Source organism: Castor canadensis, chromosome 8 (assembly GCF_047511655.1).
Source record: "Castor canadensis chromosome 8, mCasCan1.hap1v2, whole genome shotgun sequence".
NCBI classification, from domain to species: domain Eukaryota; kingdom Metazoa; phylum Chordata; class Mammalia; order Rodentia; family Castoridae; genus Castor; species Castor canadensis.
In genome coordinates this window covers 129,698,631-129,726,299 of record NC_133393.1, presented here as the reverse complement: position 1 = coordinate 129,726,299, position 27,669 = coordinate 129,698,631, and the positions used below count along the sequence as shown (strand labels likewise).

At 34.1% G+C, this 27,669-nt stretch overlaps 1 long non-coding RNA gene across 1 annotated transcript in view; it reads left to right on the top strand.

Moving 5' to 3' along the window:
• LOC141425561 (uncharacterized) overlaps window positions 1–27,173 on the top strand; it is a 35,071-nt gene extending 7,898 nt beyond the window's left edge. The window contains exons 2-5 of the long non-coding RNA XR_012450537.1: window positions 18,596–18,672; window positions 19,511–19,645; window positions 25,457–25,555; window positions 26,913–27,173. This is a non-coding gene — a long non-coding RNA (uncharacterized lncRNA). The remainder of the gene's footprint in view (window positions 1–18,595; window positions 18,673–19,510; window positions 19,646–25,456; window positions 25,556–26,912) is intronic.
• The last annotated feature ends 496 nt before the right edge of the window (window positions 27,174–27,669 follow it).

Here is a 27,669-nt window from a genome sequence, read left to right as displayed (position 1 = left end):
CAATGAAAAGTGGCTTAGTAACCTGCAGATGGGACAGTGTGATATTAGGGTTTGGACAAAAGTATTCATAAGCATTCAGCTCAAAGATGGATATGGGAAAGGGTCCTTCGTTCTTACAATGTATCAAATATATCATACTTGAAAATTATTTGGCTCGAGCTGAGAGGTATAAACATAAAAAAAAGAACAGCAGAAACTTTCCAGAGAGTCCCTTGTTTCTTGATATATCCTTGTCTATGCTCTTACTCTAAATTTAAGAGTCATGGCATGATTTTTTACCCTCAAAATATTGTTGTAGGACTTGCAGAAATGCCAGTCGTGGGTGGACAATCAGAAAGACAGAAATCTGTAGTTTTGTGTCTCAGTGTGGGATGTGTGGCTGTGTTTGTGAAGGAATGTAGAAAAAAAGGGACTTCTTGACCTAGAAAGAAACTTAGCATATAAGTTTAAAAGGCACACTATAGCAACATATCATCACGTGTATTCTGTCTGCATTTCAAAAGCCTAGAAAATTATTAATGAAGCTATTTCTCCTGAAAATAGTTAAGGTGAGATTAAGCAGGACTTTAGAAACTTCCTTTCTTTACATTGTTTCCGTGAAAATATTTCAATTGATAATAAACATGGCAAATTTTCATAAGGTGAAAAGTAACCATTTCTCTCTTCCAAAGTCTATTATCTCAGCTACACCCATCAAAGATTCTCACTACACAATTTATTTTATCATCATCAGGTTTTTCTAGCCATGATGCATATAAAAATATGAATATATGTGCATTCATACACATGTATACATGTTTGATTCTTTTTATTTTCAGTAGCTGTCTTCTATAGATTCTTTGGGAACACAGAGTTAGTGAGTCCTATGCCATTGCTCTTTTTTTTTTCTTTTATTATTCATATGTGCATACAAGGCTTGGTTCATTTCTCCCCCCTGCCCCCACCCTCTACCTTACCAGCCACTCCCCCCCACCCCCTCAATACCCAGCAGAAACTATTTTGCCCTTATTTCTAATTTTGTTGTAGAGAGAGTATAAGCAATAATAGGAAGGAACAAGGGTTTTTACTGGTTGAGATAAGGATAGCTATACAGGGAGTTGACTCACATTGATTTCCTGTGTGTGTGTGTTACCTTCTAGGTTAATTCTTTTTGATCTAACCTTTTCTCTAGTCCCTGGTCCCCTTTTCCTATTGGCCTCAGTTGATTTTAAGGTATCTGCTTTAGTTTCTCTGCATTAAGGGCAACAAATGCTAGCTAGTTTTTTAGGTGTCTTACCTATCCTCACCCCTCCCTTGTGTGCTCTCGCTTTTATCATGTGCTCAAAGTCCAATACCCTTGTTGTGTTTGCCCTTGATCTAATGTCCACATATGAGGGAGAACATACGATATTTGGTCTTTTGGGCCAGGCTAACCTCACTCAGAATGATGTTCTCCAATTCCATCCATTTACCAGCCAATGATAACATTTCGTTCTTCTTCATGGCTGCATAAAATTCCATTGTGTATAAATACCATTTTCTTAATCCACTCGTCAGTGGTGGGGCATCTTGGCTGTTTCCATAACTTGGCTATTGTGAATTGTGCCCCAATAAACATGGGTGTGCAGGTGCCTCTGGAGTAACCTGTGTCACAGTCTTTTGGGTATATCCCCAAGAGTGGTATTGCTGGATCAAATGGTAGATCAATGTCTAGACTTTTAAGTAGCCTCCAAGTTTTTTTCCAGAGTGGTTGTACTAGTTTACACCCCCACCAACAGTGTAAGAGGATTCCTTTTTCCCCGCATCCTTGCCAACACCTGTTCATGGTGTTGCTAATGATGGCTATTTAAACAGGGGTGAGGTGGAATCTTAGCGTGGTTTTAATTTGAATTTCCTTTATTGCTAGAGATGGTGAGCATTTTTCCATGTGTTTTTTGGCCATTTGAATTTCTTCTTTTGAGAAAGTTCTGTTTAGTTCACTTGCCCATTTCTTTATTGGTTCATTAGTTTTGGGAGAATTTAGTTTTTTAAGTTCCCTATATGTTCTGGTTATCAGTCCTTTGTCGATGTATAGTTGGCAAATATTTTCTCCCACTCTGTGGGTGTTCTCTTCAGTTTAGAGACCATTTCTTTTGATGAACAGAAGCTTTTTAGCTTTATGAGGTCCCATTTATCTATGCTATCTCTTAGTTGCTGTGCTGCTGGGGTTTCGTTGAGAAAGTTCTTACCTATACCTACTAACTCCAGAGTGTTTCCTACTCTGTATCAACTTTAGAGTTTGTGGTCTGATATTAAGATCTTTGATCCATTTTGAGTTAATATTGGTATAGGGTGATATACATGGATCTCGTTTCAGTTTTTTGCAGACTGCTAACCAGTTTTCCCAGCAGTTTTTGTTGAAGAGGCTGCTATTTCTCCATCGTATATTTTTAGCTCCTTTGTCAAAGACAAGTTGGTTATAGTTGTGTGGCTTCATAGCTGGGTCCTCTATTCTGTTCCACTGGTCTTCATGTCTGTTTTTGTGCCAGTACCATGCTGTTTTTATTGTTATTGCTTTGTAATATAGTTTGAAGTCAGGTATTGTGATACCTCCTGCATTGTTCTTTTGACTGAGTATTGCCTTGGCTATTCGTGGCCTTGTGTGTTTCCATATAAATTTCACGGTAGATTTTTTGATCTCTTTAATGAATGTCATTGGAATTTTGATGGGAATTGCATTAAACATGTAGAATACTTTTGGGAGTATCGACATTTTTACTATGTTGATTGTACTAATCCATGAGCATGGGAGATCTCCTCACTTTCTATAGTCTTCCTCAGTCTCTTTCTTCAGAATTGTATAGTTTTCCTTGTAGAGGTCTTTTGCATCTTTTGTTAGGTTTACACCTAGGTATTTGATTTTTTTTGAGGCTATTGTAAATGGAATTGCTTTCATACATTCTTTTTCAGTTTGCTCATTGTTAGTGTATAGAAATGCTAATGATTTTTCTATGTTGATTTTATATCCTGCTACCTTGCTATAGCTATTGATGATGTCTAGAAGCTTCTGAGTAGAGTTTTTTGGGTCTTTAAGGTATAGGATCATGTCATCTGCAAATAGGGATATTTTGACAGTTTCTTTACCTATTTGTATTCCTTTTATTCCTTCTTTTTGCCTAATTGCTCTGGCTAGGAATTCCAGTACTATGTTGAATAGGAGTGGAGATAGTGGGCATCCTTGTCTGGTTTCTGATTTTAGAGGGAATGGTTTCAGTTTTTCTCCATTAAGTATAATGCTGGCTGTAGGTTTGTCATATATAGCTTTTATAATGTTGAGGTACTTTCCTTCTATTCCTAGTTTTCTTAGAGCTTTTATCATGAAGTGGTTTTGGATCTTATCAAAGGCTTTTTCTGCATCTATTGAGATGATCAAGTGGTTTTTGTCTTTGCTTCTGTTAATGTGGTTTATTATGTTTATTGATTTTCGTATGTTGAACCACCCCTGCATCCCTGGGATGAAGCCTACTTGGTTGTGGTGAATAATCTTTTTGATGTGTTGTTGAATTCGGTTTGCCATTATTTTGTTGAGGATTTTTGCGTCAACTTTCATTAAGGAGATTGGCCTATAGTTCTCCTTTTTGGAGGTGTCTTTGCCTGGTTTTGGGATAAGTGTAATACTGGCTTCATAAAATGTGTTTGGCAGTTTTCCTTCCCTTTCTATTTCGTGGAACAGTTTAAGGAGGGCTGGTATCAGTTCTTCTTTAAAGGTCTGATAGAATTCAGCAGAGAATCCATCAGGTCCTGCACTTTTCTTTTTGGGGAGACTCTTGATTGCTGCTTCAACTTCATTTTGTGTTATGTATCTATTCAGGTGATTAATTTCCTCTTGGTTCAGTTTTGGATGATCATATGTATCTACAAATCTGTCCATTTCTTTAAGATTTTCAAATTTATTTGAATATAGGTTCTCAAAGTAGTCTCTGATGATTTCCTGGACTTCCAAGGTGTTTGTTGTTATCTCCCCTTTTGCATTTATGATTCTACTAATTTGGGTTTTTCTCTCCTCATTTTAGTCAGGTTTGCCAGGGGTCTATCGATCTTGTTTATTTTTTCAAAGAACCAACTTTTTGTTTCATTAATTCTTTGTATGGTTTTTTTGGTTTCTATTTCGTTGATTTCAGCTCTTATTTTTATTATTTCTCTCCTATTTGTTTTGGGATTTGCTTGTTCTTGTTTTTCTAGGAGTTTGAGATGTATCATTAGGTCATTGATTTGGGATCTTTCAGTCTTTTTAATATATGCACTCATGTATGCCATTGCTCTTATGGGAAATACAGAATTCAGTTCTGGCAAGCCTCTGCTTACAACATTGTCATCAACTGAGCGGAGAATGTAACCTTGTAGTAGTGTGTTTCTGCTTTAAAACATCTTATTTACAATTCATTGGCATTGAACTCACAGCCAACAGCACTATAATTCATGCCTGAACAAAATCTATGTAGTACACATATTTTCTCTGTAAGGCACATAACACCATTCTTAGAAGGAGAAACACTACACAGCATGTCAGCACTTTGCTTGGGGACCATTTCAAATCCTAAAATCACCTTCCAAAGCACACAAAGGTGACAAAAATCTAGTTTTGAATAGATCATGAAAAGGACACTTGTTTATGCAGGAACACTGAAACAAGAAAGTAGAGTATTGAGCTGCTTGACCTAGAACCTTCTGAAACTACTGATTTGGGGAGTACACATAAGTTATAACAAGCAGATGACTGTGAATAATGAGGATTAGCTGGATATGTGTATTATGTGGTAGCAACACAAATGAACCTTCCTGAGCATGCTTTACAGCGTCACTAATGTTTTATAGACAGACACCCTGAAGTCAGACTGTCTGGGATTAAATCCTAACTACCCTTTACTAGCTGTTACCTTAGGCAGGTGACTTCACTTTTCTGTGCCTCTGCTTATTCATCTACGGGAATTATAAGATTATCTGTTTAATGGAGTTCTTTTGAGGTAAGTTTATATCCAAGCAACATTTAAAATATATCTGACACATCATAAGCGTTATGTATTTGGTATACCCTCATTTAAACTTGTATTTGTAGAGTATATTTGACAGGTAAGTATGTTCTCATTATTTTTTAAAACAGCATAGTATTACATTACATAGTATTACATTTTTTGACCTGGCTCACTGAACACAGCTAGGTAACTTTTTGTTCTTTGCTTAGTGAGAATCTTAGAACATATTTCCATGTACACATGGAACTGGCAAACAAGTTGTTATTATAATTCTGATGTATATTATTACATGTTTCTCCTGATTTATTATAGTAATCACGTGCAATCAGAAAATAAACTGTTTTCAATAAAAAGAGAGAAAAGAATGACTCTTAGTTTTTATCTTTCATTCAAATGCAAAGATTGTTGTTTTACACTAAGTTGATAAGTGATCTCATGGTTTACATTGTAACAATTAGAATGATATTAAGCCACACTCAGTTTTTCAAGAGTATTAAACCTCAAAAATTTGCGATTATTTTGAAATTATATGAATTCTACATCCACCACTATAGAATATTATGTCCAATGAAGTTTTAGTCTCACAGGTAAGTAGTTTCTTCACTGTTTCCACCTTCCTGGTATCTTCATGCTTCCCAAATCCTTGTAGGACAGACATGATTGAGTGTTTTACTTCCTATCACAACTTCTTTGAAGCAGATTTTGTTTCACTTCTTTCTCATATTTTTTTTCTTTTGGAACATTCACTAATCTCTTTATAAGCAATCACCAAAGATATCTGGAATTCTGATTAAGGACTGTGGAGACAATAACCCTTTGCAAAGAACTGAGCTGAGGTGCATTCTCAACAAAGGAAGGCTGTTGTTAGAAACAACTGGGAAAGGTTCTAGAAAACCAGATGACTCACTCTTACTAAGAGAGTCCAGGAGGAGAGCAGCTGTGCAAAATTAGTACTGTATCGTCCTATCATTCATTTTAAACTTTTCAAAAGATTTTTTTCTGGTCAATTCCTCTCGAGAAGGGCAACCTAATCAGACATAATCTTTGCTTTTAGAGGTTACCATGGTGACTGGACAAGACAGGCTATCTTCTCTCAGCATCATAAAAACACATTTATATGATGCTACATAAGCCTGTAGAGCACCAAAGTTTTTCTTTGAGCAATAAAACAACTAGGGAACATTGAAATTGTTCACAGCAATCAGAAGTGATATTTCCCTATATTGATTTTTTTCTTTTCTTTTTGACCATTCTATATCTGTGCCGTGTCTCTTTGAAGTATACATCAAGGCACAATAATTATTACAGGAAATAGAATAGAGTGAATCTTTTTTTAAAAAAAAATATAGACCAGGGTAGTGAAAGATTTACCTATTATTTGTGTTCCGTTAAGAAGGAGAAGGAAAGACAATGTCTCTTCCCAAGGCTAACAGATAACAGGAAGTGTCCTAGACTATCAGAAAGCCATACTGTGGCTAAATTAATATGGGATCACTTACCAACTGATGGAGTAGAGAAACAATGTTTAAGAATAATTTTAGTTTTCATTTTTAGTGGAATTAACTTTTTTTTAGAGCAATCTTAGTTTCCATAGGAAAAATTGAGTGGGAAGCAGAGTTTCCATCCATTCCCTGTTTCCCCACAGCCCCCATAGCCATCAACATTCTAATCCAGACATGCACACTTACTACAATTGATAAGCCTTGAGACATCATTCTCCCCCACAGTCTGTACTTTACATTGGGGCTCACCGCTGATGTTGTATAACCTATGGGTCTATACATAGCACCATCCAGAATAGTATCACTGTTCTAAACATCTCCTGTACTTCATGTTTTCTTCCCTCCTTCCTCCTTAACTTTTGGCATTCACTGATCTTTTTACTGTCTTCATAGCTTTGTCTTTTCTAGAATATCATATAGTTGGAATCAAACACTACCTGTAGCTCATATTATTTAGTAATATACATTTAAGGTTTTAACATTTTTAACAGAAATCCCATTTTTCTTTTCTGCCATGCTGATTATTTCATTTTCCTAAAGCTTCTAAATGAAGGATAGCTAGTCAGAAAGTGCCAAGCACAAAAGAGCTCAGAATTTGAAATCAGTCTGTCAGGTGAAAAAGAAAAAAAAAAAAAAAAACAAAACTAATGAAAATGCACACGAAAATGCAGAAACAAGCCCATATCACCTTCATTAGGCAAAGATAAGGAGAGAGAGGGGCTGACCTGGAGTCTGTAAAACACAATCTTTAGAAAATAGATTGTGACAGGAAGTGGTACTGGAGGTGGAGCTTTAACAGTAAGCCAGGATCTATGTGAAAAATCCTACAGCAAAAACACTACCTTTGAGTTTCGAACCTTCTAATGGCATTTTCTTGGAGCTGAAAAGTCCTAACTCCTTTGGACTCACCCCAAATTGCCCAGAGAGCAGAAGAAATTCCAAGTTGTTATCATTTGTTTTTCTGGTAGGCTGTGACGACTTAGTGCTAGGTTTGAAGCCCTCGGATCCAATGATTAAGATGAATCCCTTTCTCATACTCTCAAAGCTCCTTGTTTATGATTCATGTGAAAAGATTAATCATTTCAGGTTTTGCAGTACTGTTATTTATGTTCTAGTCTTTCTTCTTCACTACATTGCAAATTTCTCTAGATAGGGCTTTCTTTTCTTGTTTTTAATAACTTTGTGTTATGCAGAGGACTTACAAACAGTAAATGTTCAATAAATATTGATTAAAGAGTTTCACTTGGTAGGTATATGATATGAGCACTGCCCCCCAACTCAACAAAAGTATATTTTTGGATGTCAAAGTCCTACTTTACCAGGTTTACTGTTGTCTAGCAAAAAGGATGTTTGTGACATGTAAAAACATGTGTGGTGGAGGGACAGCAAACATTTTGAAATGTATCATTCTATTTCCACAACTTCCCACTAGTCTTTCTGGCTTTTACTTTATAAAAATAAAATAAATACTTAGAAGATGGAATTTAAAGGGACAGGCTATCTTTAAATAAGCTATCACAAAGAAAGCAATACCCCACCAAAGAGACCTCTATGTTGGGATGGGGAGAAATTTCAAACAAAATAGAGAGGTCCATGTGTTCCAAAAGCAGAGAAAGATTACACTGAAGTGTTGCTGGGAAGACCACAAGTCCCAAGTGGGAAAAATGGCTGCTGAAACATATGCAGGTGGCTGTGTAAGCAGTATGGTAAAAATGTCCATGTTTGAATCATAGCTCAGAAGAGCAGAGAAGTCTTGGAACAGAGGAGAACCAGAAGATGGGGATAATGGATGTTCCAGGGAAAAATCATTCTGGACAACAGACTGAAAAGCAGATTGCTTCCCCCTCCCACACCTGTGTTCTCAATCCTTCCAGCTTTCCTGACTTGTGTAAGATCCTCAAACTGAAGTTGTAATATGACCATAGGGAAGAAATCCTTAGCCTTAGAGGCTAAGGTTTCCTCAGTGGTGGAACTGGGGATTCTAGGTAAGGTATTAAATTTAATTGTACCAAATAAATCAAGTTTTTTACTTAATTCTATGTATGGATTGAGAGCCATATAAGTTTCAGAATTTAAAGGCATAAATTAACTCTCACTCATGGATTGCAATACTTTTAAGCAAGTAGAGAAGCGGTAATTGAGCCAACAGCTTACCTGGGACACTAAAGTCAATAGGATTTAGCATAAATCACTTACTTGGGATTAGCTTCCTCAAAATATGTCTCCATTTAGAATTAGATGAAATTATATAACATAATGAAAATGAATTATGCATACTACTACCTACATATTTATATTTACTTGAAAGAGTTAGTCGTTTGTAAGAGATACTTTCTAGTTCAATAAAAGGGTTAAGACTTGTTATCATAAAAGCCCGAAGTTCAAGGAGCAGCCATTGGACTACTTTGTCAGATAATAACTGTGTTACTCCCTTTGTGACCAGACAGCAGTATAAAAATGTAAGCAATTCCATTTGACCTAGGTATTTTTGATTCTACCTCTTGGTGACTCAAGAAGATCATACAAGGATCACAATAATTATAATTTTTTCATTGTTTTCAAGCTCTTCAGCTCAAGATAGCCTCACATTTATCAATTGGTAGAAGTCCCTTTACTTATCTTCTATTTGTTACAAAATTCAAGTATTATAAAAATGAAAAAGTCATAATAGTCTTGTTATCTTCACTCTCACCAAGGGAATCAATGTTAATAAAATATGACTCTCCTCTATTTTCCGTTTCTCAAACAAAGCTACACAAATGTACAGATTTTTGCACATTTTATTAAAATGTAACATATTTTAATGAGCGTGATCTATGGTTTCCTTTCTTTTTTGTATTTTTTTGGGGAAATTTAACAACAAATGAAATCTGAAATATGAGGAAGCTTAAAAGCAACATTCAATAGTGCAAAAGAAGAGCTATGCATGTGTGTATGTCTGTAGGTATTTACTGTAAGGGAAATAGTTTTTAAAAAATAATAGTTTAAAAAATAATAGTTACCTATTGAGAACTACTTCTCAGTAGAGTTCTAAATATTTAATGTATATTATTTCTTATAATCCATATACAGTTTATAAGATTATTTCTATTTTACAGATGAGGAAACTGACATGAGAGACTTTTTAAATGGCAAAGTTAGGATTCAAACTCAAGTAGTACGATCCCAAAATCTGAACTCTTAGCCGAGTTTGAAAGAATTACTATCTGCTTTCAAGAAAATTCTTAAATGAAAGATTATAATAAGAGAGACAATATAAAAGGAGTCTGTTGGAAAAGTTGCTGAGGGCTAGAGGTTTAGGTGAGTGGAAAGCACTTGCAAGGTTCTGAGTTCCATTATTAACACCACAAAAAAAATGGAGCCAAAACTGGCAGACACCAATAAAAAGTAAGGAACAATTACAAAGACATTTTGAAGAAGCAGAATTAAAATAAGTATGAGAAAAAAAAAAGCAATAGTAGAGCTAAATTCTCAGAAATGTTGCTAAGATATCAGAAAAATAAAACTTAAAATGAAAATACAGACCTTGCTCTGAATTTGAAAACAAAGAAGAGATGAAAACTGTAAGAGAGAATTTGTAAATTTTTTTTTTTTGGCGGTACTGGGATTTGAACTAAGGGCTTCATGCTTGCTAAGCAGGCGCTCTACCACTTGAGCCACTCTACCAGCCCAAGAATTTATAAATTTTGAGGGCTGGAGAATGGAGAATGTAAATACATCACACAAATACAGGACATTCATCTCCTGACCAATTAAACTGAATTTCTGTAAGTAGAAATTAGACCGACTCTAGTGTAATTTCAATCCTCAAGTATAATTCTTTTTTTAAGATTCTCAGTGCTTTTGGCAAAAGAATTTTCTGGTAAATATCTACTTTGTAGTAAATGAATGTAAATTGTGGGTAGAGCCTAAATTGGGTATATATATACTGTGTATGTATAAACTGTATGTATATATATAGTTCATTTTGTTATTTGCAGTAGAATCATTCTTTTCAGACATAGATTTTTATACATGAAATCTGCTTAGATGAAGTACATATCAGTCAACATTCTAAAATCTTTTAATGTATTATCTCATTAAACCTTCACCAAACCCTCCACTTATGGGTGAGAACAGTGAGAATAGATAGGTTAAGTAATATGCTAAAGAGTACAGTTTTCAATAGATGGCACAGTGAGAAATCAAAGAGGCCAGGTAGCCAGATTCTTAGGTCTGACTTTTTCAATACTGGCTCTTGATCAATTATTGTTATGCCCTCAATTTGACAAACAGAATCAATACATTCAGCCCTCCATATCCATGAGTTCTGCATCTGTGGATTAAACCTATTGTTGATGAAAAATATTAGAAAAAGAAAAGAAATTTCATCTGTAGTGAGAATTACAGACTTAATTTTCTTCACACTATTCCCTAAATAACACAATATAACAATAACAACTATTTATATAGCATTTACATGACAGTTGATATTGTAAGTAATCTAGGAGTGATTTAAAGTATATGGAAGGATTGTATAGGTTATACTACATCATTTTATGTAAGGAAGTTGAATATCTTTTTATTTTTATTTCTTCTGGGAGTCCCAGAACCAACCTCCCATGAATCCCTCTGTGCTATAGACAAAGAGTTTTGTTGTTTTTCACAACACTTTCACATATTTCACCTCATTTAATTCTCAGATCATCTAATACTTCAAAAATATTTCAAGTTTTAGAGGAACTATTTTTATCACTATTTATTAAATAATGAAAAGAAGACTCAGAGAAGTTTAAATAACCTTCTTGATATTTGATATCTAGGAAGAGTGAGAAGGAATCCAGTGTATACCTTCTGATAGGTAAAGTATCCTGTTATCCTTCATGCAATCAGAATCTTTCATTAACAATTCACTCAGAGCTTTCTTGGCAGCCTAAATAAGGTTAGCAGATCATGCTAGAGGAATCTTAGAACTGATGCAGAAGAATAGAGTTGATGATGGTCATATTGGTACTACTGCCCTGCCCCAATTTCAGTTCATTATATGGCTTCATTTTAGCAATTCAACCTTGGGACCACTGTTAGGAAATACAACTTTGGGACCTGGAGAGAATTCATGTTTCCCCTATTATCCAGATTGATACCAGTGCATAGGTCACTTAGAATTTATGTCTGTCATGTCTAATATGGGGCAGAGAGAGATCTTGTTTTATAATTTGATGTGTCTAATCAAGAAACTTATTTATAAGCCTCAAGGTGTAGGGGAAAGAAGAGAGGAAGGGAGGAAGGGAGGGAAAGGAGAGAGGAAAGGAACAAATAAAGGAAGGGAGCGAGGGAAGAAATCACTTTTCTACCCCAGGGTGAGCACTGGGGAAATGGAAGCTTTAAAGCCTTTCTTCATATCCTTCCTATGGAGAAGAAGCATCTGCACAGATAGTTTAAATAGTAACAGTTGACTATTTCCTTTAATTGGTACCTGTGGAGCAACTAAAATAACTTTTATTCTGCACTTTACTTTTTTCAGTTCTTTGAGAATTTGAAACATTAGACTTGTTTCTCAGTAAACTATTTTACATGCATCATAATAATCCACTCAGGGTGTGTGCAGGTCAGCAAACACTTGTCCCATCTTCAGACTGTGGAGGCTTTCTTGGGTCATCATTCTTCAGTTTGCTTAGAGACTGGTTTGTGTTGGCTGCTGAGCATACAGTTGTGTGTTTTAAATGCTTGTCACCCTCTCTTCAACTGCCCTCCAATCTGAGACACAAGCTTATAGTCTCTAATATTTCTCTATTGAAATGGTTTATGTTATTATTATTTTCCCACATTCTTTTCAGAGCAATACTATCTACTTAATTTTTTTATTTAACTTGCATGGCCAAAGGATTCTGAGACAGAGTAATTAAATGAAGTGAATGAAACATTTATTGACAGCAATATGTTATTGAGTGAAGGGGAGCATTTTAGTGGTAAAGATTTTTTTCTACAAGTAAGGCATTGCCATCTGTTCCCATTTCACACAAATCAGTACTGAGGAAGCAACATGGAAGAGAAAACTGGGTCAACATTTACATTTCAAGTCAGGTCAGATTTTGCTCCATCAGTTTCTTTAGACTATAAATCTAAAAGTTAAAAGATTTCAGGCATGAGGTAAGCAAAGCCAGCAAATGGATCCCTCTTAGTTGTCCCAAAAAGATATAAGACCCAAATAGAGACAAAAGAAATTACAGGGAGGAAGTAATGTTTTTGCATGATCTAGGTCTACCTTTTAATTTATGAAACTGAAGGATGAGAAGAATCACTTCAATTTGCCATAAAATCTCCGTGCTTGTAACAGTTCTTGTTTTCTAACTGTACTTGGTCCAAACATGTACCTCCAGGTTATATTGTAGCTTTTGGGGTTATCTATCTGACTGGTGGTCTAGAAATATCTAGTATTTAAAGAGATAAATTTCAAAGCACATAAAATTCCTAAAACACCTACCTTTAACTTCCCTTCCTACACTGAAGACTAGGATTTTGCAAAATCATAGTGTGACTAAACTGTGGAATTTGTGGTTAAGAGAGAACAACAAATTAGGAAACCACATTCATTCTACAAGAATATATTAGAAGATTCTGAGTCAGAAAAAGATCTCCTGACTCAGCTCTGCATGTGTGTGGTGTGTGTGGTGTGTGTGTTTTGTGGTGTGTGGTGTGTGTGTTGCGTGTGTGTGTGTGGTGTGTGTGTATGTGTGGTGTGTGTGTGTGTGTGGTATGCGGTGTGTGTGGTATGTGTGTGGTGTGTGTGTGGTGTGTGTATGTGGTGTGTGTGGTGTGTGTGTATGTGTGGTGTGTGTGGTGTGTGTGTATGTGTGGTGTGTGTGTGTGTGTGGTATGTGTGTGGTGTGTGTGTGGTGTGTGTGGTGTGTGTATGTGGTGTGTGTGGTGTGTGTGTGTGTGTGTGTGACAGAGAGTGTGTTTTGGAGGTGGCTTTAGCATAGTTCTTTCTCTGTTTCTCACTCTTAGTTAGGCCCAACATGTACCTAAGGATATCTGTTGGTTCTGCAAATTTTATTTTTATATGCTGAAATGATTTGATGATGATAGCCTTTTGGTTTGGTTTTCTTTTTCTTAATTTTCATGGACCAAAGCTGTAAAACTGTTTTGCTTAGCAGTCTCCTGATATTTGGGGTAGATCTTGCCAAATACATAATGTATAATTAATTACCAGACATATCATTTGATTCTCTTTTAATTTTTTTCATTGTCTATTCCTTGCTCTTTGGATTAAATAAAAATACCTTGAAATGAAAGAATTACATGGTCAGGTTTTTAAGATTGTCTCCATCTTTGTTTTTTTTTTTTAATTACTAGGTAAAAGCATTTATTATTCTGTTGCTGAAGCTTGTGTTTTAAAAATGTCAATTCAGTAAACTATTTAATTAGGCTGGGTTTTCACTGATATTTGACCCACTGTCTATGTCCATACTGTGTTGCTATAGCAGAATACCTGAAACTAGGTGATTTATAAAGACAAAATTTTAATAGCTTATAGTTCCAGATACTGAGAAGTTAAGAGCATGGCATGGCATCTGGAAAGGGTTTCCTTAATGCATCATTCCATGGCAGAAAGCAGAAGGGCACAAGAGAGCAAGTGAGAGACAGGAAAGGTGGGCTGAACTCATCCTTTTATTGGGAACTTACTTCTGTGATAACCAAACTAGGTCGACAACAAGGACATTAATAAATTTAGTAAGCAGAGTGCTCAGCAGCCACCTCTTCAAGCTTCCATTTTTCAGCATTGTCCTACTGGGGAAAAAATTTCCAATGCATAAACTTTTGGGAGCACATTCAAATTATTGCACCCCCTTTTCTAAATATTACCAAGACTAATAAATCTCAAATTTGGTTCTTCATATTTCTCCTCTTCTAGTTTTTTTTTCTGTTGATGTTTACTCTGTGTATCATCAAAGTCTTTTATAGACATTTAGGCTTTTTTGTGGCTTCTTAAAACATTTACCTGCTATCACCATGAAATATCTCTTGGCCTTTGGCAATATTTCTTGTCATAAGTTTTCTTTGTCTGATATTATCTACATCAGCTTTCATGCACTTAGTGTTATTTGAATTGGATCTATTTGTGTCTTATATTAAAAATATGTTTTTGGCAAGCAGCTTGCAGTTGGAACTTAGTTTTTTAATCTAATTTGGATTAAAAATAAAGTAGGTAGTCCAGTTACTTTTGTATATTTAGACTACTTTTACCTTTTTATTTTAAACTATTTTTAGATTTACATAAACTGTACATATATTCACATATACCTTATACCTTGATACTCTTCTGATATTAATTTGCATAAACACAGTAGCGTTTTTAAAGTCAGGAGATTGACATTGGTAGAATGCTAAATGGATTTAATAACCTATAAAGGTTACTTGGATTTCACCAGTTTTTCTCTTAATTTTTTAACTTTTTTAGGATCTAATTCAAGACATCACAGTGCAGTTAATTGTTGTGATTGCTTTGTTTCTTTCAATTTTTGAGAGTTCCTAACTCTTTCCTTATGGTTCATAACCTTAACACATTTGATAAGCACTTAACAGTTACTTTGTAGAATATTTGGGTTTGTCTGATATTTTCTTATGATCAGATTGAGATTATGAAACATTTTTCCCTGTGAGAATACAGAGTACAGAAGTTTATTGATTGCTAGTGTGTTAACCTTGATTGCTTGCAAAGGAGATATATGGTGAGTTTCTTCACTCAGAAGTTATTTTTTTTAATAAGTGAGCAGTATGTTTTTAGGGAGATACTAGGAAAGTATGCTAATATTTCTCCTCAACCTCTTACCCATTGATATTGACACCCATTTGTTGACAGCAAGTTTTAAACTTGTAAATAATGCTATGGCATATTTACTGGATTACATGTAAGACTACTGACTTTGAGTGAAGCAAAGAAGAAAGATCAGTGTGATACACACATGACAGTCATGTCATTTGAGGCATGTCATCTGGCACAACCATGGAAATAGAGGCATTTGCAGTAGAAAATGATGCCAAATGGAGTTCTGGGCATGTAAGAATAGGAGGACCACAGCACAGACCTATAAGGTTATGAAGCTAGGCCAGACCATCTGCATGGAAATCTGTATATCATTTGAAAAGCAATTCATGACATACTATGGAGCTGTAGTAGAAACTGAGTGTATGACTGGAAAATCAAATAGCTTTCATATATTGAATATTATAAGACCCATCAAGATGTAAATCAAGCCAGGTTGATAGAAATTTATCAGAAGATGGATAATGTACATGTGAGATTGGAATTGAGCAAGCCAGTGATTGCAGTAGTCTGTGCAAAGAGTTGGCACAGATATAAAACCTACTCCCTCAGGTCACACCAACATCTTCATCAACAATGACCATCTGACAGAGGCAGAAAAAACCCAAACTAAGTTCATGAATGGGCCAACCTGATATACGGGTGAAAGACCCAAATTCAGTTCCAGGCTATCTATTATTCTCTATAAGTAAATTTTCAATGTAGTTTAGAGTGGAGAGTTAGCTAACAAAAGACATATTGGAAGAGATGACACTAAACCCTCACAGTCTTAATTCTTTGCTGAACAGTCTCATTTTCATTGTTGTTTTCTGAAATGAGATCATTCTCCCTTCTGCATCCACTTTAACCAGATTTGTTCAAGGATCTGACGTTATTGCCTTCAGCCTGGGCTATTGCACGTTTCCTCTAACTGAGTTTTAAAATATAGCTGTTACAATGCCATGGAGGGAGATTTGATCTCATCATGCTGTAAATCACTTGTTTTCCAGAGAAAATTGGAAATATGGGCAGCTGTGCTTTAATAATGTTTGCATTTATCCATATATCTTTCCCACTTCAGAGTTCGCAAAAGAAAAGTGAGATAATGTGATTAGGTAGCCACACATATTCAATGTTCTGAAAATTGGGTCATTGTTAGGATTAACTGATGGGTTAAAAGGGTTTAGAACGGTGGTAAATTTTTGATTTGCAGATTTAGCTGAAAAATCTTGTCTCTTGTCAAGCTCCCTCCCACCTTTTACAGAGCAGCAAGCACCACATCTAGCAATTTTGTATTTGCAAATTATTCTTGCCTCTTTTTTTTGACCTAGAGCAAATTATCAGTATTTCCACACTAGATTTATTTTCCATAATCCATCAACTGCATTGCTTTGGGGGCACTGAAAATGAGACAGGAAAGTGCTAATGTGACAGATGAGCACTGAAATAATTAAATAGTGCTCAGCACAAGGCTACTATGCATCTCTTTGAGTAGCCATCCTTTGAAAATGCCTCAAATGTCAATTAAATAAAGACTACTTAGTGGTGAACATTGTTCAATGCCACTCTTCCTTTTGGCAATTTTGGCCTCATCAATGGTCCTTTCAAAAAGATAAATTAATAGCCTGCTACTAGAAGAGTGAACATAATTTATGCTGTATGGTTCTTTAGTTCATTGGTTACCCATTCATTGTATGAACAGCATATTTGCATGTAAAGATTTGAGATTCAATTCTTTCTAAAAATTTGAGATGCAAGGAAAGGGTGAAGGAGGATAAATATGGTAGAAAATATTATGTACTCATGTATGAAAATGGAAAAATGAGAACTGTTTAAATTGTTCTAAGAAGGGGGAGAGGAAAATGGGAGGATGATGGAGGAGGTGAATTTACCTAAAATATATTGTAATCACTTTTGTAAATAACACAATGTACCCAAGTACAAAAATAATATGGTAATAAAAATTTTAAATAAGAAAAAATATAGAGATATGCAAAATAGTCTTTCACCTACTTATTTTCTCTTTTATTCATTCAATAAATAAGCTTACATGTTGTGGGGAGAGAAGTACCTGAATAAATGAAGAGAAGAATTTGAATGTTTTCACTATAAAGAAATGATGTGTTTGAGGATGTAGGTATGCTTAACCTAGTTTGAACATTACACAATATATACATGTATCAAAGCATCACATGGCACCCTGCTGATATGTATAGTTTTATGTCATTGTATATCAGTTAAAAATAAATTTAAACTTTGTAAGAGTTTGAAAGATAAGCAATAATTCATATACAAGTGTTTTTTGACAAATATCCTTCATGGAAGAATGCTATGTCTTTTGCAGCAAAAGGGGATCTTGAATTAATAATGGTGTCTTAAAATGTGAAGTCAAATAACTGAATTTTTTGGCACAGGGTCTTCCAATGTAGCTCATACTAGCCTCTGCCTCTTTATGAAGCCTGGGAGGGCCTTGAAGAAACAATTCTTCTATCTCAGCCTTCTGAATTCTAAGATTACACACAAGAACTACTATACCACCTTCAAGTAATTTTAATAATTACAGATATTCAACTATACAGTGCTATGCAAAAAAAAAACATAGTCAAAGTATGAATTCATTGTAAGAATACGGAGCACAGAGCATTCACCTCTATTTATTTGTTTTTTAGAAATTTATTTAAAAGTTTTTTGGTTTTTTTAATACATTAGAAATTATTTTAACAACTTAAGATCAAGCTATTCAAAATTTCCTACTCTCAACTCTCAATTTCTCTTCCACTCCATTCCTGGGTTTAATAACTGTCCTTTTCAGTCTTTCCATTCTGACATTACTTTTACAGATGTTTTACCTGCCATGAGGCAATCTTATTATCTGTATCCTCATTAATCTTTTCCTGTGCCATGGAGACCCCAGGTGCAATTTGACTCTCTTGTAGAACTCTTCCCAGTTCACACAGACTGTCCCATCCTCTTTGTGAATCCTCCATTATGTCCCCTATTCTCTCTGCATAATATCCAGCTGCTATGGACAAGTGGTTGTATCCTTTGCTTCTAAGGCACTCTATTCCTATTTTAAGAAATCATTTCATATGTTTCAGATTACTGCAGAAAAACACAATTTCTTTGCTAAGAGTTGAAACATTATACTTATGAGGCAATGGCTACAAAATACACCCCAAGTGTCTTTGAAGGAGCAAAGAACTGGTATAAATTGAAAATGAGTAGTGTTTAAGAAGTCTAAAACGTCCACTAAAAAGAATGAAGATTGTAATATAGAAATAGTTGAGCAGACATTTACTTTTGTTCTTCTATTTTAGATCTTCATGTTTTCAATCTGATTGGTTACCCTTAAAGATTTAGGGAGTCCAGAAACGAAATAATTTCTACTTTGCAGGTAACTACTTTATGGAAATTGCCAAATGTTTCTGATGTTAGTTTTTCACCTATTATAAAGAACAATCTTACTTTCATGGCTTCAGGGAAGAAGGTTTTGAGGACAATCTCTGAAATACAGTGATACTCTGCCATCAGGAGCTATTATTAAATATACTCTCTAAGAACCAAGTACCAATAACTCCAGGCTCTAGATAGCTTCACAGGAGTTCCAGAAAATTAGAAAGAACTCAATTTCTGAGGCCTCAGAGAAAACATGTTAAAATCTAGGAGAATGTTTATAAACTTTTTTTTGTTGTTTTGTAAATACCTAACAATGTGCAAGATGCCTAAAAATCCTTACATATGCAACTCTACAAACATTTCCTAAGAAATTTATGAGGATTTGTAATGAACATCATTTGTTTTAGCTTCACTTCTGTAAAGGCACTTGCTTTTTGTGATGTTTCTGTTATTTTAGCCAAATGAGGAAGTTTAAGGTTGATTTCAGATTCTTATGACATAGAAACTAAATGGATTTGGAAAAAGGAGGGAGGGTTCAAATATTTAGATAGAAAATATGATTTGAAAGGACTTAAATCCTTTCTCAATAAACAGTCAATATGACAAATATGCATGTACTTATGCCAGCATACAACAAAAATTCAACAAAATGTAAGGTTTGTGTTGAGGCACTTCTTCCTTGTTTGAAAACTGGGTTTTTTTCTGACTTTTAAATGAATCATACAGTACACATAGATGTGTTTTTGTGTTTTCATTAGCAGATTACATGTATCACATCATGTTTTCTTTTTCAAATTTATGATTGAACTGCAATTATTCTCTTTCCTCTTTTCTAGCACACTTAACATTCAGTCAAGATGGTGTCATTCCACATGCCAGCTCCCATACCATTTCAGGCCCTTTGACCCTTTTCAAATAGCTAAATTCCCTGGAGCACAGAAGTGGTGGCAGAGATGGCAGCAAATGACAAGGTGCTGAAAATTCAATTGCGTTCATTAGCTACTTGACTGTCAAGGTCTTTATTTCTATGTGTGACTGACTGAAACTAGCATGATTTAAATAAAATTGAAATACTTTACAAGAAAAATAATTAAAAAGTTGATTCCTGGGGACTATTGTAGTTTCATATCTATGAATAATTTTCTGATTTTTATTTACATTCCTGTTACATTAAAAACTAAGAATAAAATTGTACCTTGATATTTAATAACCATGTAAATGGCTAATAATTGTTAATAACAAATGGTTATTTTGGCATTGTCTGAAAAAAAAAGTAGTTCAAAGGAGAAATTTTCAGTAGTCTTTATCAAATTTATGCACATAGTAGGTAGACTTCTAAAAGGACTTCAAATGATCCTCACTCCTGTATAATCTGTCTTTGAGTATGGGTGGATTTAGGACTATTTGAGGCATCACTTCCATGATTACGTTACATTATACGTCCAAGGGATTTTTCATATATAAAACACATAATTAAGGTTCCAAATGAATTGATATTAAAATAGGGAGATTTTCTAGATAGACCTGACTTTCCCACATTAGCTTTCCAAATATGGGTCTGGGAAGACAGAGATGGAAGAAGTCAGAGAAGCATCAGGATTCAAGGCACAATTGATAACCTGAAGGTTGAAGGGGCTACATGCCAAATAATGAATGTTGGAGGTATTTAGGAGCTGAAGGTGGCCTTTGTTTGGCAGCCATTAAAGAAACAGACTGCAGTCCTACAAAACTTAGGGACTGAATATGGCCAACAATAAGAATGAGCTTGGCGGTGGATTTTCCTCCAGTGCCTCTAGACAAGAAATCAGTTCTGTAACATGGTTTAGCTTTGTGATATTCTATAAAGTAAACCAGCATTGTCATACAACACCTCTGACATGCAGAACTGAGAGCTAATGAACAGGTGTTGTTTTAAACTGCTAAATTTGGGGTACTTTGTCACTAAGCAACAGAAAAATACTATACCTCCTTTCCTCTTTCATTTCAAATTAACTTTCTTTTGGATGTTAAAAATAGTCTTTTTATATTCTTCAGGCATGATCAATTTGGAGAAATATACTTTGCTTCAGAACCAGTTTCAAATGTTTTAAGTTTTAGCTAATGGGGGAAACTTCTCTGAATGTTCATACACTGTGCTGTTTTATATATTTAATCTTGGTCTGAAATGTTCATTGATGCAAGGAGGGTAGGTAGGAAGAAATATGTGCCATTTAATTTTCTCTCTGTTAAAAATAGTCTGGAAATTTTAGTAAAACTATTTGACTTGCTTGGACACATGGTAATGCTAAATTTAATTCAGAAGATAAGACTGAAAGCAAATAGGAATGTAATTAAGAACAATTTATCCACAAGAAATTCCAGGAAGATTGTAAGGATTGAGAAATGAATTTCATGTAGGATAATGCTTTTGAAGATACTATCTGTTATCTTCTAAACATAAGGAATTTCAGAGAGAGGCTTCTGGGGGAAATCCTACCTTGCTTATAACAGAGGTGTTCATATTTATTTAATGCAAGAAAATGATTATATTCTCGGGAATGTCTTGTTTTCATTTTGCTTCAGCTGAAGTGAAATGAAGAATAATTCTCCTTTACACTAAGTAGCTTGGATAAGCCCAGACAACTTGCCAAGTGATGGCATGGGAGATTGGACCTACTTCTGGTTTATTTATAAATCTTCTCCCATTTCAACACTATGTGGCTCTATTTTGTAGAAAAATGAACAGTTAAGGGGCACTAAAAGCAATCTTAGTTTCAGTTAAATTTTGATTTAATTATTAAAAGAGCTATAAGGAAAATAGAAAATGTGCAACTTCTTTCATCTGGTAACTCAGTTAAAATATACAGTAATCAACTAATAAGGTCAAGATTTACTTTCTGTAAAAATTAGCTCCGGGGGAAATTGCAGCATTTTTCAGAGCAGCACAGAGACTCCGAGGAGTCCTTGTGTTATAAAGGAGTTGTTCAGTACGTTCTACTAAATGTCTTGAAGTATGTATCAGAAAACTTCTTAAAGGAGAGTCTCAGCAGAAAGGTTCTTTCTTGAGAGTCATTCTAATTTTTAGACATATTCAAATGCCAATATTGCATTTAGTAACAAACTTATAATACATTTTATTAAGAAAATTACTATGTAATCTACTCATAAAGAGTAAAAGTTAATGGGATCAAAATTACTAAGTAATCTATTAACAAGAAAAAACATGTTTTATATATAAATACTTATGTATATGTATTCTTGGTGTCAACTAGAATTCACTGCAGAAAGAATGCATACTTAAGCATTAACATACTACAATAATTCTTCTAAAAGAGACACACCTATAGGAAGAGTGAATTCATCTCTTTTCCACCAACTTCCATTGTTTTCAGACCTCAAAATGAAAATGCTCATTCACTACTGTGCTCATTAAATATTCATTAATTGTCATTTTAATATGACAATGAATTAAACAGATAGAGTGAAGTATAATGTGCCAAGTGAAATTTGAGGACATAAGCAGATAGGAACGCTGGGATAAACTTATGCATGGATCATCCGGTACTCAGCACTTACATTCTATTAGGGAGTTAAGAGTGCTCACTTTTTTCACAATGACATTAAAACTACATCAGTAATGCAAGCATCATCATACAGGAGGAATACTACAATTTAAATAGGGTACCCAGTTGTATTTGTAATAGGAGGAATACTACAATTTAAATAGGGTACCCAGTTGTATTTGTAATAGACCATTACCTATGGTCTGAGGTAAACAAGACCATAGAGTGGCATTTAACTGACTGAGATACATTGAACATGTCTCCTGTAATAGTCAACATAACCTGCATTGCAATCAGAGAGATTGGTTGATGACTAATGATTGTGACTAATGATTCCTAAACTCAATATATAGAAAGTCTGCTGAGGTCCCCAAGGGCATGTAATATGTAAAATTACCTGAACATGAAGACAGATTTGATTTGAAATACTTAGAAAATTATAGTCCCTCCTGAAATCTGAGACCTGATTATCAAAGTAAGGTATTGATGGACATCCATCCTGAAGGACCTTAAAGTAACATCTTTCCCTAAAGAAATACACAAATACATATTCAGGCAACTGACAATTGATAAAATGCCTCTATTTACATAGACCATTGCGGGATTATTAGAAATTGGCTCCAGATTAAAACAATAACTAGTGATCCATGTAATCACTGGAACTTACTGGTGAAAGGAAATAATTTGTAAAAATGGCTGTTGACTCCAGGTTGGATAAATTGACATTAAGATAAGACTCTACTTTGAGCTAGGGATGGAAGACATCCAATTGCCTATACTCCATCTTAAAAGTAGAAAATGAAGCAGAGGGAAATTAAACAACAGTCTATGGTACAAAAACATTATAGAAACCCAGATCTTCTAAATTCCTATTGGGTTGTTACACCACCCCAGGTACCTGGGACCACTGGGCAGTTGGACAGGAGGTTTTCTGATTGCCAATAATCAAGAAGCCACATTCCCTTTGTTTTTCATTTTGATGTTAAAACTGTTTCCATTAAAATTGGAAAATTAGCACAAATCCCTGCTGCTTTTTTATTTGTAGGAGTATGGCAATCTGACAGGAAGTTCATAGCATGCCCATCACAATGGTTATCTCAAGATAATTCCGGGAGAATCTTACTGTCAGAGGAACACCATGATGGGAAGCTCAAGATATAGGCCACCAGTTTTTCCCTTTGGAAGGTGTGCATGACTTGGAGCATCTTGATGCTCAACTCACTTTAGAGGCTATAAATGATTATGCAAGATGTCTGACCAGATACAGAATTGTAATTTTGTGATATTATTATAACCTGATGGATGAAATGGGGAAATATACTCAACTGACAGAAGTTTATGTACTATACTGCCCATTCTCCAATTATTCCCCAAAAGAAATGACTACATGTAATTTAACAGATTTATGAGCTGAGGGTAAAAGTTTGTGTAGATCCTTACATTAAGATTTGGAAGTATCACAAATGAAGAAACGATGACAAAGAAGTTTTGACATGTCTTGGCTATTCAAAGTGTGCTTGGTGGTCTGGAGTTTGGTTCAAGTGGTAGAAGGACTGCTTTGCAAGACACAGCCCTAAGTTCAAACTCTAGTGGCACCAAAAAAACAAAAACATGTGCTCAGGATCTGATAGCATTTGGGTTCCATGTAAATTTACAACAAAAGTTTCACCTTATAGAGAAGGCTTTAGGTAGCTATATCAAAGATTAACTTATTTGACAATTGCCAGAAACTTTGTTCTCCAACTACTTATCTCTATGAACAATGTGGCTATCATGGCAGAGACAGGTGTTCCTTCAGCTGGAACAAATATGACTCTCACATAGTTAATGCCCCACTTACTATGTATACTTACAATGTTTGCTTACTATGTGTACTATGGTTCCATAGAAGAGAACTTTTGTGCAAATTTTATTTTCTGAAGCACCAATAATCTTAGAAAGAGCTACTTAGTGTTTTTCATTAAAATAGATATTTATTCTAAGATTATAGTTGTTTTCCTTATTGACCTTGCTTCTACCAAGACTTCCATTTAATAAATCTACATATGATAATCCTTATCTATTTATCAACCAAGTAACTCCATTTACAGTAAAAAAGAAGAAGGTGATGTTTGTGAGATTCACTAGCCTTCAAACAAAAAGAAAATAATACCAGATAGAATTTGGGTTTATACAAGTAAAGAACACAGAAATTGTAACAACACAGATAACAAAAGAAGACATTTTATTGTTATATAAGTATCTTTAAAAACGATTTTACTCTTTAAGAATAGCACAAAATTAATATATGATGGGAAGTTATATATTGTAGGACCATAGCACAAAGGCAAGGCATGGGGAAAAGCACACTAGGATACAATATTTTCAAACTCTATACTAGGTATGAAATAGTGTTATGCTACCTGAAGGTAGACTATGTAAACTCATAGCCTCATATTCTAAAGTAAACAGTAAAATAACCCAAACTGCAACAATAGCCACCAGAGAAGATAAAACAGAAATGTAAAAAAATACTAAATCCAAAATGAAGGCAGACAAAGAGTCAAATAAAAATAGGATAATTTAAAACCCTTTATTAATAATTAAATTCAGTATAAATGATGCAAAAACCATAATTAAGAGGCAGAAGCTATAAAATTATATAAAATGACAGCTCTCAACTATATGTACCCTATATTAAATACATTTTAAATATAAACTCATATATATATATATATATATATATATATATAGTGCTAAAACTAGCCAAAAGAAAGCTACATTATATTAATATTTTTACTAATGTTAGTAAATCTATTACCAGGCATGAAGGTGATTATGCCATGAAAATAAATAATAGCAGTAAATGGTTATGATATCATGATATGTGGTCAATTTATCAAGTTTTAACAGTCATAAATACTAATAACCAGATCACAGAGTTTCAAAATATATGGAGCACAGATTTATACAACTGAAAAGATAAATATAATTAAACATATAATTATAAGTATAATTATAAACATAATTAAATGGAAAATTCCAATACTATTCTTTCAAAAACTGATAGAATGCATACACAGAATATTGGCAGACATGAAGAAGGCTTAAAACTATCAACTTTACTTAACAGACATTTATAAAGTACTCCACTAATTAACAGCAGAATATACATGTCTTGGTCGATTTGGGATATTGTAGGAAAACTTCATAAACTCAATAGTTAATAAACAACTAAATTTCAAATCTTAATTCTCGTAGTTCTGAAGTCTGTGAAGACCAAGATAAGGAAGTAGCAGATTCTGTGCCTGGTGAAGGCTTACTTCAGACACGTTTTATCATTTTTACCATCATATCATGGTAAGAACAAAGTCATTCTCTGGGACTTCTTTTATAAAGGTACTAGTTCCATTCATGAGGGCTCTGCCTTTTTGACCTAACTACTTCCCAAAAGCCCCATCGCCTATCGATACAGTTTCCCCATATCGATATTGGGAGAACACAAATATTCAGACCATAGCAATATATCAAACATTCAGCTACATAAAGGGTGTACTATGATTAAACAGTCTAGAACACAAAATTATTCTCAATGTGATCAAAACTATTCAAGTCATAGTTCATGTACCATTACCACATAAAAACATAAAAATCGATTTTGGAAACTCAATATCACACATTTAAACAACTGTGGGTTAAATAAAAACCATGAAAGGAAACTAGAAAAGGTTTTGAGCCAAATGAAATTGAAACACATATATCAAATTTTGTAGAGTGCAAACAAAACAGTATTATAAGAAACTTTAAGTGCAGACTCATATATTTTAGAAAGGAAAGGTTAAAATCAATTACTTTGTATTTTACCTTGAGGAAATAGAAAAGAACAAACCAAATCTAGAGTAAGTAGAATAAAGAAAAGAGCAAAAAGCAAAGCAGATAAGATTGAAAAGAGAAACTAAAAAATAATACAAAATTCAGTAACACTGAAAGCTAGTTATTTAAGAAGATGATAAACCTCCATCCATACTGATTAAGAAAAACATGGACAAGACACTAATTATTAGTATTGGGAACAAAGGGATGACATCTCTATAAATTTTAAAGATATTAAATTTGTAATGGGAAAATTGCATGCAAATATATTTGACATTTTAGACAAATTTTCAAAGTATCTGAAAAGCACAAACTAATAAAGTTCACTGAGTCATGTGCTATTAGCAACAATGAACTTACCATTAAAAATCCTTTTACAAGAAAATTAGTTGTCTAAATGGTTTCATTGGTGAATGCTGTCCAACAATCAAAGAAGAAAAAATGCAAAATCTACATAAGTTATTTAATAAAGTAAGGACAGTAATAATTACCAGCTAAGTCTGGTAATTATAAAACTAAATCAAGATGCTATAAAATAAAAACTATAGGTAACTATAGGTAAATAATATGCACAAACATACTTGCAAAAGTCATAAAAATTTTGGCAAAATGATCCAACAATATATAAAACATCAATATATAATACATCATTGTCAAATAGAATTTACCTCAGGAGTGGTTGCTTAGCATTTGACAAACTTCTTCATTCTACCTGAATAAAAAAAATTCTCATCAAACTTGAAGCAGAAAAGCATTTCTTTAACTGTATAAAAGACATCTAGGTTAAATCTGCAGCTAACATTATACATAATATTGAAAGACTAATCCTTTCTCTCCATGTCAGGAACAAGGCAAGGATTTCTGCTTTTACCTCTCTGCTCAATATTTTCCTGAAGATTCCAACCAATGCGTAAGTCAAGAAAGATAAATAAGAGGCATCTATATAGATTTGCAGGGAAGAGTTACAACTGCCTGTGAAGATTATATGATTGTCTAAGCAGAAAGTCCTATAAAATGTATAAAATTCAAGAAGAATTAAGAGGTGAGTTTTGCAAGTTTTCAAAATGCAACATCAACATGCAAAATATCATCAGCAATGCTAGCAATCAGAAAAAATTAAGCACTGTTTTGTGTAAGGGAACCCAAAATATGACACACTGAGACAATGGAAATATAAGGATTGTTCAATGAAGAAGACAAAAATTGAAATCATAGGCTGCCTGACTAAATAATGAAGTCAATTCTTCATAAATTGAGCTATTCATTCAAATCAATCTTGAAGAATTCTTGATAATTTTTGGTAGAATATGGCAAGCTGATTCTAAGAATATTAGAGAAAAGCAAAAGATTTATAGTAGCCAAATTGCTTTGAAAAGCAAGGACAATGTTCTCCATGCTATACTGTCTTCAAGATTTACTATAAAGTTATTTTAATCAAGACACTGCAGTGTTGGTATTGATAGACACTTGAACAATGGAACAAGAACAAACTTTAGCAAAAATCCTTCATGTATATAACCAGATTTTAGACAAAGTGCAAAGGTAATTCAGTGGATGAAGAATTTTCTATTCAATAAATAGTTGTATAACAATTAGATATT